Source organism: Oncorhynchus clarkii, chromosome 7 (genome assembly GCF_045791955.1).
Source record: "Oncorhynchus clarkii lewisi isolate Uvic-CL-2024 chromosome 7, UVic_Ocla_1.0, whole genome shotgun sequence".
Taxonomy (NCBI): Eukaryota; Metazoa; Chordata; class Actinopteri; order Salmoniformes; family Salmonidae; genus Oncorhynchus; species Oncorhynchus clarkii.
The window spans coordinates 7,001,100-7,013,698 of record NC_092153.1 but is presented as its reverse complement, the minus strand read 5'-3'; positions in this window follow the sequence as shown (position 1 = coordinate 7,013,698).

Here is a 12,599-nt window from a genome sequence, read left to right as displayed (position 1 = left end):
ACTGCTCCATATTTTCCTCTCAGTCACTGGGTTACTGTAGCAGAACATCTCCTTTCACCTCTTAAAAGTCACTCATCAAAGACATGATACTGTATATGTAAGGTTGACACGCTTGAAATGATTGTTCCTATCTATGACAATCCACAACAACAATATCAAAACAATTGGCTTCCGCTCAGTTCTGTATTGTTGTACGGATCGAAATCTGAAATGTGTTATGTACAGAACACAGACTCACTTCCTGTTTAAAAAAATACGGCATTGAACTTGTGATCCGTCTGCTCTGGTGCTCAGTCGCAAACAGTTCCCCTTGTCTCATGACCACTGCCTGTTTACTAAGTATAGCATTCACATGGCCAGTAATACCATGGCTTCTGTCAACTGTCTGGTCAATGGATCTCTATGGAACAACCAATCTGTAATTTATATTTCTATAGGAATGGCGACTCCATCTCTGACAATGCAGAATGTTCCGTGTAGAATTCTCCGGGTCTTCTTGATCAGCTTTCCCCAGGTCCGGTACGGACCTGAACTGTTAGGATGGAAGGCCCAAAAACGTCCCACAACCAACACTTCCAGGCAACGTCAACCTTCCCCTCAGAGAAACTCAGTCAGAGTACGTTGAGCTGTAGCTCCATCAACTAACCTATTAGAACTAATGGTCAGGAATGTCACTATGTTTGTACCACCGGAACATGACTCCAAAAAGGCACCAAATGTTGAGATGATTGACCCTTCTGTGACCCCGCCCCTCCCTCCTACTCTTGGCAGTCCTCTTGGATCTAGCCGAACTTTACAAAGGGCCCATAGGCGTCACTGTGCGGCCATAATGACGTCTGTGTGACACTCACCCTGGGCAGCTGAAACAGGTGCAATGTAATCAATCTCTACCAAATGGAGGTGCAAATGGAAGAGAGAGAGAGCGATTTGAACCCTGCTCCAATACCTTCAGTTCTACATAAGGGCTTTTAGTGGTGATGACGACCAACCCTAATCTGACTTCCTTCAGAGTTTAACTCTGGCAAAACATTAGCACTCCCCCTGTCTGGCTTTAGAAGAGGAGCAATGGAACTGAATCCCATCACCACCTAAATATTTTCTAAACTATAAGGGGTCATAGCCTGTCTCTACACACTATGTATACGTCCCAAATTGCACCCTATTCCCAACGTAGCACACTACTGTTGAGCAGGGCCCATATGGCACTGGTCAAAAGTAGTACACTATGTAGCGAATGGGGTGCCATTTGGGATGCAGCCTGTATCTGCCATAGACCCAGATTCCCAGTGTGTCTGTCAGTGTGTGGGTGAAAGATGAGCGAGGGTCAGATAGATTGCATAGAGCAGGCTTGGCCTGCCTTCCATGGAACACTGACAACTTCTCTAACACATTCCAGAACTACGTATCTGTGGAAGTATGTGTGGGACATTCTTTTTGAGGTTTGCTTGATGAGGGCCATGTTGACAGGATAATCCCTTGACCACAACATCGTAATCAAGTGCTTTTTGCATGAGGAAATGAAATTGAATGGAATTGACCTCCATTACTGGTGAATCCAGTCAGCTTATAGGGTAGGCTATAGGCGAAAATCAGCCCACTTTGCTTCTACCACAACGTATTGTCGAAGATCATTTCCAGTCACACTATCATTGCCATTAGTGACAGTAAAAACCAGCGATGATGACAACACAATACGAACAACCACACCATTGGCTACTAAACTTAACAACCAGAGACAGACACACATCTGGCAAAGAGATACATGCTTAGAACATAATCTGGGCTTGCCAAGTATAGGATGTCTGCACTCTTGAGAACAATGGAATGACTTCTTGGCTGAGGCTGGGTGTGGAGGGTGTGGAGGGGTTAGGTCAAGCTCTGAGCTCCGTGGTCCAGTTGAGTGGATGTGACCTGGGCTGGCTGGGCTGGATGGCTGGGTGGGGCCCGCAGGAAGTCTGGTGCTCCGTTGGCCCCTCAGTCCGCTTGGCCTTACCGACAGACAGACATGGGGTCGTAAATTGTAAACTGTCAGGGCGCTCCCATTTGATTCCACAGTGAGGTTTTTGGGTGTCATTGGTGGTTTGGGATACATGCAGCGTAACACTCATCATGATTGAATAGATTTAAAAGGGTCTCACTGAAATTCTGTGAAACAGAATGCTCTGAAAGTTATGGGCATACCGCAACCCTAACAGAGAACAGATACTAAAGGCTTTCTGTAGAAGTTGATGAACATGCAAGCGATGGGACCATTCCTATAGTGTTTCTCACATATTGTTGTTTATCGAGGTTAGGTGAGGAAACGTCTCAAAGCCATGTTTCATTGTGGGATTTCTCATAAGACAATCCCTCCCCAAAGTCCAGATGATAAATGATCTGTGAAGGTCAAAGGGAAATGATTTAGTCATAACTATTTAGTAATTAGGTTGCCGATATTGCTTGCATGATAATGCGCAACTAAAAGCACAGTACAGTTTTGTCAGATGCAGGAAACAGAATACGTTTGTGTTCCATGTTTGATTGCCTATTGTTCATCACTGACTCACTAAACATGTAAACTCAAATGAATTTCCCACACCAGCTTGTGAAACCAAGTATTTTCCAGGCACACTTAACTTACAGTTAGTATCAGGCGAGCAACTTGAACCCAAACAAGTTCTCAAGGAAGGAACAAAGTCCTTAGTAATTCCTAGAAGAGCCCATTAAGACATTACAGAAACAATCAGGGGGCTAATAAACACAGTTCTTCTGCTATTCAGAGGAATGCTAAGAGCAAATGTCCAGCCGGTCCACTCACACTAGGTGTGCCTTCCTCCATCCCTCCAGCCCTCTACCCCTCCATCCCTCCAGCCCTCCACCCTTCTACCCCTCCACCCCTCTACCCCTCCAGCCCTCCATCCCTCCACCCCTCCACCCCTCCAGGCCCCCACACCTCTAGCCCTCCACCCCTCTAGCCCTCCACCCCTCTAGCCCTCCACCCCTCCAGGCCCCCCACCTCTAGCCCTACAGGCCCCCACACCTCTAGCCCTCCAGCCCTCCAGGCCCCCACACCTCTAGCCCTCCACCCCTCCAGGCCCCCACACCTCTAGCCCTCCCGCCCTCCACCCCTCTAGCCCTCTAGCCCTCCACCCCTCCAGGCCCCCACACCTCTAGCCCTCCATCCCTCCACCCCTCCAGCCTTCCAGCCCTCCAGGCCCCCACACCTCTAGCCCTCCACCCCTCCAGCCCTCCAGGCCCCCACCCCTCCACCCCTCCAGGCCTCCATCATGCAGTCTCCACCATTCCAACGTCTCCCAGAGAACTCTCTCACTCCTCTCCGTGTTTCCTGTCATTGTTCTTATCCCAGCGCCGACCGCAGGCTCCTCCCAGGATATGGGAAAAGGTGGGCTGTTAAAGCACATTGTTTCCTGTCGGCCAGCGCCGTGGAGAGGGAGGGGTGGACGGCCGGTGGGAGGGCGGGCCAGATATGACCATTGACCCCCCAAAAAGAAGCATGGCATTTTTAGGAGAATCCATCCAGGTGGAGGAATAGGCTGGTCCACAGACCAAGTAAGGGAACCTTTGAAAACGTGACGTATCGGAATCAGGACTTGTTACATGTACAATATCTGTATACTCACTCACAAACCAAGCCTGATCGCCAACATTATGAGTTGCACAGACCACAGCACATTTCCCATGCTTGTTCGAGTAAGGTTTCATAATCCCTGGCTTGGAAAAGTCAACTGTATAAATCAAGTAGACTTAAGAGATTCTACGTAGCCAGAAGAGTGCAGCCAGATGTCATATTGAGCAATTAGACTGTTACTGAGTGAGGATTACCGGAGCTTCCAGTCGGCAAAATGTCAGACCTAACTTTTTGTGGTTTGGTTGTCCAATGGTCATGAGTGATTAAAGCCAAGAGGTTTTCATAGGGCCAGTATGTCTCGATGCCACAACATTAAGTGTATCTACAGTATTATACGGTATTAAAAAATACATCATATTGTGCCTATCTATCTACAAGATCTTTATTTTCAACACTGAAGCAACAACATTATGTGTTCTGATAAACAGTTGGGCTGTTATGCAACCATTCTGTCAACAATCCAGTAATGAGCGTGAAGAACAGATTGTGAAGTACATAAAGTAATGAGGCCTCTAACCAGTGGCCACGGAGGAGAGCGGTGAGAGAAGAAGAACCTCCCCAGTGTCCACAGAGGAGAGCGGTGAGAGAAGAAGAACCTCCCCAGTGGCCAAGGAGGAGAGTGGTGAGAGAAGAAGAACCTCCCCAGTGGCCACAGAGGAGAGCGGTGAGAGAAGAAGAACCTCCCCAGTGGCCACGGAGGAGAGCGGTGTGAGAAGAAGAACCTCCCCAGTGGCCACGGAGGAGAGCGGTGAGAGAAGAAGAACCTCCCCAGTGGCCACGGAGGAGAGCGGTGAGAGCAGAAGAACCTCCCCAGTGGTCACGGAGGAGAGTGGAGAGAGAAGAAGAACCTCCCCAGTGGCCACGGAGGAGAGCGGTGAGAGAAGAAGAACCTCCCCAGTGGCCACGGAAGAGAGCGGTGAGAGAAGAAGAACCTCCCCAGTGGGTGGCCACGGAGGAGAGCGGTGAGAGAAGAAGAACCTCCCCAGTGGCCACGGAGGAGAGCGGTGTGAGAAGAAGAACCTCCCCAGTGGGTGGCCACGAAGGAGAGAGGTGAGAGAAGAAGAACCTCCCCAGTGGCCACGGAGGAGAGCGGTGAGAGAAGAAGAACCTCCCCAGTGGGTGGCTATGATGGAGAGAGGTGAGAGAAGATGAACCTCCCCAGTGGCCACGGAGGAGAGCGGTGAGAGAAGAAGAACCTCCCCAGTGGCCACGGAGGAGAGCGGTGAGAGAAGAAGAACCTCCCCAGTGGCCACGGAGGAGAGCGGTGTGAGAAGGAGAACCTCCCCAGTGGGTGGCCACGAAGGAGAGAGGTGAGAGAAGAAGAACCTCCCCAGTGGCCACGGAGGAGAGCGGTGAGAGAAGATCTTTCCCAGTTGCCACGGAGGAGAGCGGTGAGAGAAGAAAATCCTTCCCAGCCTCCTTTGGATGTTTGGATAAAGACAGGAAGGAAAAGGAGTAGCTGGAAAAACTCAGCGAGGCTCCTCACCAAACAGCTCTGTGATGAAGGAGACCCTGGTCTGGATGCCAACGTCACTGAAAAGCCATCACAGGGTCATGCACTGTAGTACTCTAAAATCCACAGAAAGGATGGGCGGATACACCAACATAAACACACAGAGACACAACAGACACACACACACACACAGAGACACAGACACACACACGTGACCACACACACACCCACGTGCACCCCACACACACACACACAGGCCCATACACACATACACACACAGACACAACACAACAGACCACACACACACACACACTACACCAGAAGATGAAGAGGAGATAGATGGACGGATTTAGCCAGGAAATGTGAAACGACTACTTCCTCTCAGTGATGAGCAGGAACAGAGCCTGTAGCTGCAGAACTGTAAACGCAAATGAACTGACTGTCCCAGTGGGTCGGAGAGGAAAGACCCTCGCTGGCTTCCTGTCACAGACCTCAGTCACAGGGGCCACAGGAGGAGCACAGCACCCCCCCATGTCCACCTGTTGTTACAGCAACACATTGGCATTGGTTTTATTTCTGAATATACTTCACAAATGTACTTGACAAAAACAGCAAGATATCACATGTATTTTTCTGTTCTAATTGAGACATCCATCCCCAGTCTAAAAACAGCAAGATATCACGTGTATTTTTCTGTTCTAATTGAGACATCCATCCCCAGTCTAAAAACAGCAAGATATCATTTGTGTTTTCTGTTCTAAGAGAGACATCCATCCACAGTCTAAAAACAGCAAGATATCATTTGTGTTTTCTGTTCTAAGAGAGACATCCATCCCCAGTCTAAAAACAGCAAGATATCATTTGTGTTTTCTGTTCTAAGAGAGACATCCATCCACAGTCTAAAAACAGCAAGATATCATTTGTGTTTTCTGTTCTAAGAGAGACATCCATCCACAGTCTACAAAGCTGATGTCCATGATAAAATATGCTCCTCATGCAAGTTTATTCTGGTTACATTTTACAAACATCAGAGCCTGCTGGTACAAGAACATGAAGCTTGGAGTCCAAGGCTCATTAATCCCCCAGTGACCATTAGTCCCCCGGTGACCATTAGTCCCCCAATGACCATTAGTTCCCCAGTGACCATTAATCCCCCAGTGACCATTAATCCCCCAGTGACCATTAGTCCCCCAGTGACCATTAGTTCCCCAGTGACCATTAGTCCCCCAGTGACCATTAGTTTCCCGGTGACCATTAGTCCCCCTGTCAACATTAGTTCCCTGGTGACCATTAGTTCCCCTGTCACCATTAGTTCCCTGGTGACTATTAGTCCCCCGGTGACCATTAGTTCCCCGGTGACCATTAGTCCCCCTGTCAACATTAGTTCCCTGGTGACCATTAGTTCCCCTGTCAACATTAGTTCCCCGGTGACCATTAGTTCCCCTGTCAACATTAGTTCCCTGGTGACTATTAGTCCCCTGGTGCCCATTAGTTCCCTGGTGACCTTTAGTTCCCCGGTGACCATTAGTCCCCCTGTCACCATTAGTTCCCCGGTGACCATTAGTTCCCCGGTGACCATTAGTCCCCCTGTCAACATTAGTTCCCTGGTGACCATTAGTTCCCCTGTCAACATTAGTTCCCCGGTGACCATTAGTTCCCCTGTCAACATTAGTTCCCTGGTGACTATTAGTCCCCCGGTGACCATTAGTTCCCCGGTGACCATTAGTCCCCCTGTCAACATTAGTTCCCTGGTGACCATTAGTTCCCCTGTCAACATTAGTTCCCCGGTGACCATTAGACCCCCTGTCAACATTAGTTCCCTGGTGACCATTAGTTCCCCTGTCAACATTAGTTCCCTGGTGACTATTAGTCCCCCGGTGACCATTAGTTCCCCAGTGACCATTAGTTCCCCGGTGACCATTAGTCCCCCGGTGACCATTAGTTCCCCGGTGACCATTAGTCCCCCTGTCAACATTAGTTCCCCGGTGACCATTAGTTCCCCTGTCACCATTAGTTCCCTGGTGACTATTAGTCCCCCGGTGACCATTAGTTCCCCGGTGACCATTAGTCCCCCGGTGACCATTAGTCCCCCGGTGACCATAGTTCCCCAGTGACCATTAGTTCCCCGTTGAACATTAGTCCCCCGGTGACCATTAGTCCCCCAGTGACCATTAGTTCCCCAGTGACCACGAGTCTCCAGTGACCATTAGTTCCCCAGTGACCACGAGTCTCCAGTGACCATTAATTATCCAGTGACCATGAGTCTCCAGTGACCATTAGTTCCCCAGTAGTAGGGCTACAGTGGAGATTAAGGTTACAGGAGGTTGGGGTTAGGTTAGGGTTACAGTAGAGGTTAAGGTTAGGGTTACAGTGGAGGTTAGGGTTACAGGAGGTTAGGGTTAGGGTTACAGTGGAGGTTAGGGTTAGGTTAGGTTAGGGTTACAGTAGACGGTAGGGTTAGGTTGGGGTTAAGGTTAGGGTTACAGTAGAGGTTAAGGTTAGGTTAGGGTTACAGTAGAGGTTAAGGTTAGGGTTACAGTAGAGGTTAGGGTTAGGGTTACAGTAGAGGTTAAGGTTAGGGTTACAGTAAAGGTTAAGGTTAGGGTTACAGTAGAGGTTAAGGTTAGGGTTACAGTAGAGGTTAAGGTTAGGTTAGGATTACAGTAGAGGTTAAGGTTAGGGTTACAGTAGAGGTTAAGGTTAGGGTTACAGTAGAGGTTAAGGTTAGGGTTACAGTAGAGGTTAAGGTTAGGTTAGGGTTACAGTAGAGGTTAGGGTTAGGTTAGGGTTACAGTGGAGATTAAGGTTACAGGATGTTAGGGTTACAGTGGAGATTAAGGTTACAGGAGGTTAGGGTTACAGTAGAGGTTAGGGTTACAGTAGAGGTTAGGGTTAGGGTTAGGGTTACAGTAGAGGTTAAGGTTAGGTTAGGGTTACAGTAGAGGTTAAGGTTAGGTTAGGGTTACAGTAGAGGTTAAGGTTAGGTTAGGGTTACAGTAGAGGTTAAGGTTAGGTTAGGGTTACAGTAGAGGTTAAGGTTAGGTTAGGGTTACAGTAGAGGTTAGGGTTAGGGTTACAGTAGAGGTTAAGGTTAGGTTAGGGTTAGGGTTACAGTAGAGGTTAAGGTTAGGTTAGGGTTACAGTAGAGGTTAAGGTTAGGTTAGGGTTACAGTAGAGGTTAAGGTTAGTTTAGGGTTACAGTAGAGGTTAAGGTTAGGGTTACAGTAGAGGTTACGGTTAGGGTTACAGTAGAGGTTAAGGTTAGGTTAGGGTTACAGTAGAGGTTAATGTTAGGTTAGGTTAGGGTTACAGTGGAGGTTAGGGTTAGGTTAGGTTAGGGTTACAGTAGACGGTAGGGTTAGGTTAGGGTTACAGTAGAGGTTGGGGTTATGTTAGGGTTACAGTGGAGTTTAAGGTTAGGTTATGGTTATGGTTATAGTGGAGTTTAAGGTTAGGTTAGGACTGCTGGTTTACATGGCCTGTGGAACCATGTAACATTCAATCCTGTTTGCTGGACACAGTCCAGGGTCTCTGGACAGATCTCTGGCTGACACAGCACCCCAGATGTACACACTGCTGTCTTCACCTAATCCCTCAGCACTGATCACACACACAAATACACATACACACACACCAACACACACACAAATAAAGTTCATGACACTGTTGTGTCAGGTTGGGTATCAAATGCTGGCCATAAAAAAAATGCGTCATGATTTGACATCATTGTGAACCTCTAGTGGTAGGCCGTGTGTGTGTGTGTGTGTGTGTGTGTGTGTGTGTGTGTGTGTGTGTGTGTGTGTGTGTGTGTGTGTGTGTGTGTGTGTGTGTGTGTGTGTGTGTGTGTGTGTGTGTGTTTGAACCTGATGTTGTATTCCTAATGAGATGAGTTAGTTCTCAGGTCATTATATTTCCCTCCTCGCTCTGGCCTTTCCTGTGACCCCCAGTCTCCAGCTCTGAGTGGAGGGCGTAGCAGCACTGCCATTGTGGTGAAAAAATAAACATTAGTGTCAGTGTGTGACCAACCCTCTCGTGTTTAACATATACATTGTCTCGAAGGCGTCTAGTAGACCACTTAAGATAATATATATTTCCTTTCTTTGGACAAAATGTATTAACAGTGGGACGGCTCCTACACCATTGGATGGGGCAGGGACAGGGGTGAAACACCATGGGGTTCAGGTCAAAAGTCCCCAGATGTCCTTATATGGCACATTCCTCACATGTCCTGCCTCTGTGGGATCCAATCCTGGCTTTCTCAACTATATCTCCCTCTGTCCATCTCCTCCTCACAGCAATAAAACATTTACATTACTGGTTTTGATGGTCCTGAATGACAGCAATATATAGGCCTGTCGACCTTAAAGGGGAATAGAAACACTTTAGGTAGTTTACAGTTAGCTGGTGTTCAAAATCCTAGTGTTTCCATTCCCCTTTAAGATTACATTTCAACCTCACATTAGTGCAGAAAAGGAAGAAAGGTCGCCCCAGACCACAGTACTGAGACAGTCCTCTATATTGTACCACAGTCAGACCACAGTATTGAGACAGTCCTCTATATAGTACCACAGTCAGACCACAGTACTGAGACAGTCCTCTATATAGTACCACAGTCAGACCACAGTATTGAGACAGTCCTCTATATAGTACCACAGTCAGACCACAGTATTGAGACAGTCCTCTATATAGTACCACAGTCAGACCACAGTATTGAGATAGTCCTCTATACAGTACCACAGTCAGACCACCGTATTGAGACAGTCCTCTATATAGTACCACAGTCAGACCACAGTATTGAGACAGTCCTCTATATAGTACCACAGTCAGACCACAGTACTGAGACAGTCCTCTATATAGTACCACAGTCAGACCACAGTATTGAGACAGTCCTCTATATAGTACCACAGTCAGACCACAGTATTGAGACAGTCCTCTATATAGTACCACAGTCAGACCACAGTATTGAGACAGTCCTCTATATAGTACCACAGTCAGACCACAGTACTGAGACAGTCCTCTATATAGTGCCACAGTCAGACCACAGTATTGAGACAGTCCTCTATATAGTACCACAGTCAGACCACAGTATTGAGACAGTCCTCTATATAGTACCACAGTCAGACCACAGTATTGAGACAGTCCTCTATATAGTGCCACAGTCAGACCACAGTATTGAGACAGTCCTCTATATAGTACCACAGTCAGACCACAGTATTGAGACAGTCCTCTATATAGTGCCACAGTCAGACCACAGTATTGAGACAGTCCTCTATATAGTACCACAGTCAGACCACAGTATTGAGACAGTCCTCTATATAGTACCACAGTCAGACCACAGTATTGAGACAGTCCTCTATATAGTACCACAGTCAGACCACAGTATTGAGACAGTCCTCTATATAGTACCACAGTCAGACCACAGTATTGAGACAGTCCTCTATATAGTACCACAGTCAGACCACAGTATTGAGACAGTCCTCTATATAGTACCACAGTCAGACCACAGTACTGAGACAGTCCTCTATATAGTGCCACAGTCAGACCACAGTATTGAGACAGTCCTCTATATAGTACCACAGTCAGACCACAGTATTGAGACAGTCCTCTAAATAGTACCACAGTCAGACCACAGTATTGAGACAGTCCTCTATATAGTACCACAGTCAGACCACAGTACTGAGACAGTCCTCTAAATAGTACCACAGTCAGACCACAGTATTGAGACAGTCCTCTATATAGTACCACAGTCAGACCACAGTACTGAGACAGTCCTCTATATAGTACCACAGTCAGACCACAGTATTGAGACAGTCCTCTAAATAGTACCACAGTCAGACCACAGTATTGAGACAGTCCTCTATATAGTACCACAGTCAGACCACAGTATTGAGACAGTCCTCTATATAGTACCACAGTCAGACCACAGTATTGAGACAGTCCTCTAAATAGTACCACAGTCAGACCACAGTATTGAGACAGTCCTCTATATAGTACCACAGTCAGACCACAGTATTGAGACAGTCCTCTATATAGTACCACAGTCAGACCACAGTATTGAGACAGTCCTCTATATAGTACCACAGTCAGACCACAGTATTGAGACAGTCCTCTATATAGTACCACAGTCAGACCACAGTACTGAGACAGTCCTCTATATAGTACCACAGTCAGACCACAGTATTGAGACAGTCCTCTATATAGTACCACAGTCAGACCACAGTACTGAGACAGTCCTCTATATAGTACCACAGTCAGACCACAGTATTGAGACAGTCCTCTATATAGTACCACAGTCAGACCACAGTATTGAGACAGTCCTCTATATAGTACCACAGTCAGACCACAGTACTGAGACAGTCCTCTATATAGTACCACAGTCAGACCACAGTATTGAGACAGTCCTCTATATAGTACCACAGTCAGACCACAGTACTGAGACAGTCCTCTATATAGTACCACAGTCAGACACTGCACAGGGGCTTTTCAAAACAGACAGGAAACAGGGAGAACAAGCAGAAAACACAAAAGTGATTTTAATTCCCCTCTTGCTTTTGTTGTATTGTAGTATTAGTGTTCTCTTAAGTTCTCTTTTAATTCTCCTTTTGTCAAAATGAAAATAGGTCCCACATCTAAAAATGAAAGTCTCAGCAGACAGCCTGCGGGTCATAGCCGGCTCCGAGTGAAACCCAGAGAGCGTCACGTTTTTTAAGACCGGTGGGAGACAAGAGGGTGACCCTGCAACATGTGCTCACTGAACTTTAGCTCCTTCTCTTCCTGTAGGATGCCCCTCACTCTGACTGAGAGAGCCACACACAATACAGACAATGAGAGGCTGGGGAACAACAGATGCATCAGCCTTAGTTTTGGCCCAAACTCCAGAGAGGAGAGGCGTGCATGCAGCCACTGCCCACTTTGGGAAGGTACAGATACGTGAATCAATACCAATACTCTTTCTGTGTGTGTGTGTGTGTGTGTGTGTGTGTGTGTGTGTGTGTGTGTGTGTCTACTATACTTGTGAATAGTAAAATAACAAACATTTGACCAACTGGGGACATTCTGTTGGTCCCAACAAGGAAATATACTATTTCTAGGGGATTTTGGGTTAAGCTTAGAATTGGTGTTAGGGTTAGAATTAGAGCTAGGGGTTAAAGGTCAGGTTTAGGATTAGGAGTTAGGTGTTAAGGTTAGGTTTATGGTTTGGGGTTAAGGTTAGGACTAGGGTAAAGGTTAGGTTTAGGGGTTAGGGAAAATAGGATTTTGAATGGGAATCAATTGTGTGTACCTACAAGGTTAGTTAAAGACGTGTGTGTGTGTGTGTGTGTGTGTGTGTGTGTGTGTGTGTGTGCGTGTGTGCGTGTGTGTGTGTGTGCGTGTGCGTGTGTGTGTGTGTGTGTGTGTGTGTGTGTGTGAGAAATAAAACAGAGATATGTGTCATAGTTTACAATACATAGAGGGAAACTGTTGGGAATCCATTCTGCAAACAGTCTTCAATGGAAAAGTTGTTGTGACATCAGTGGT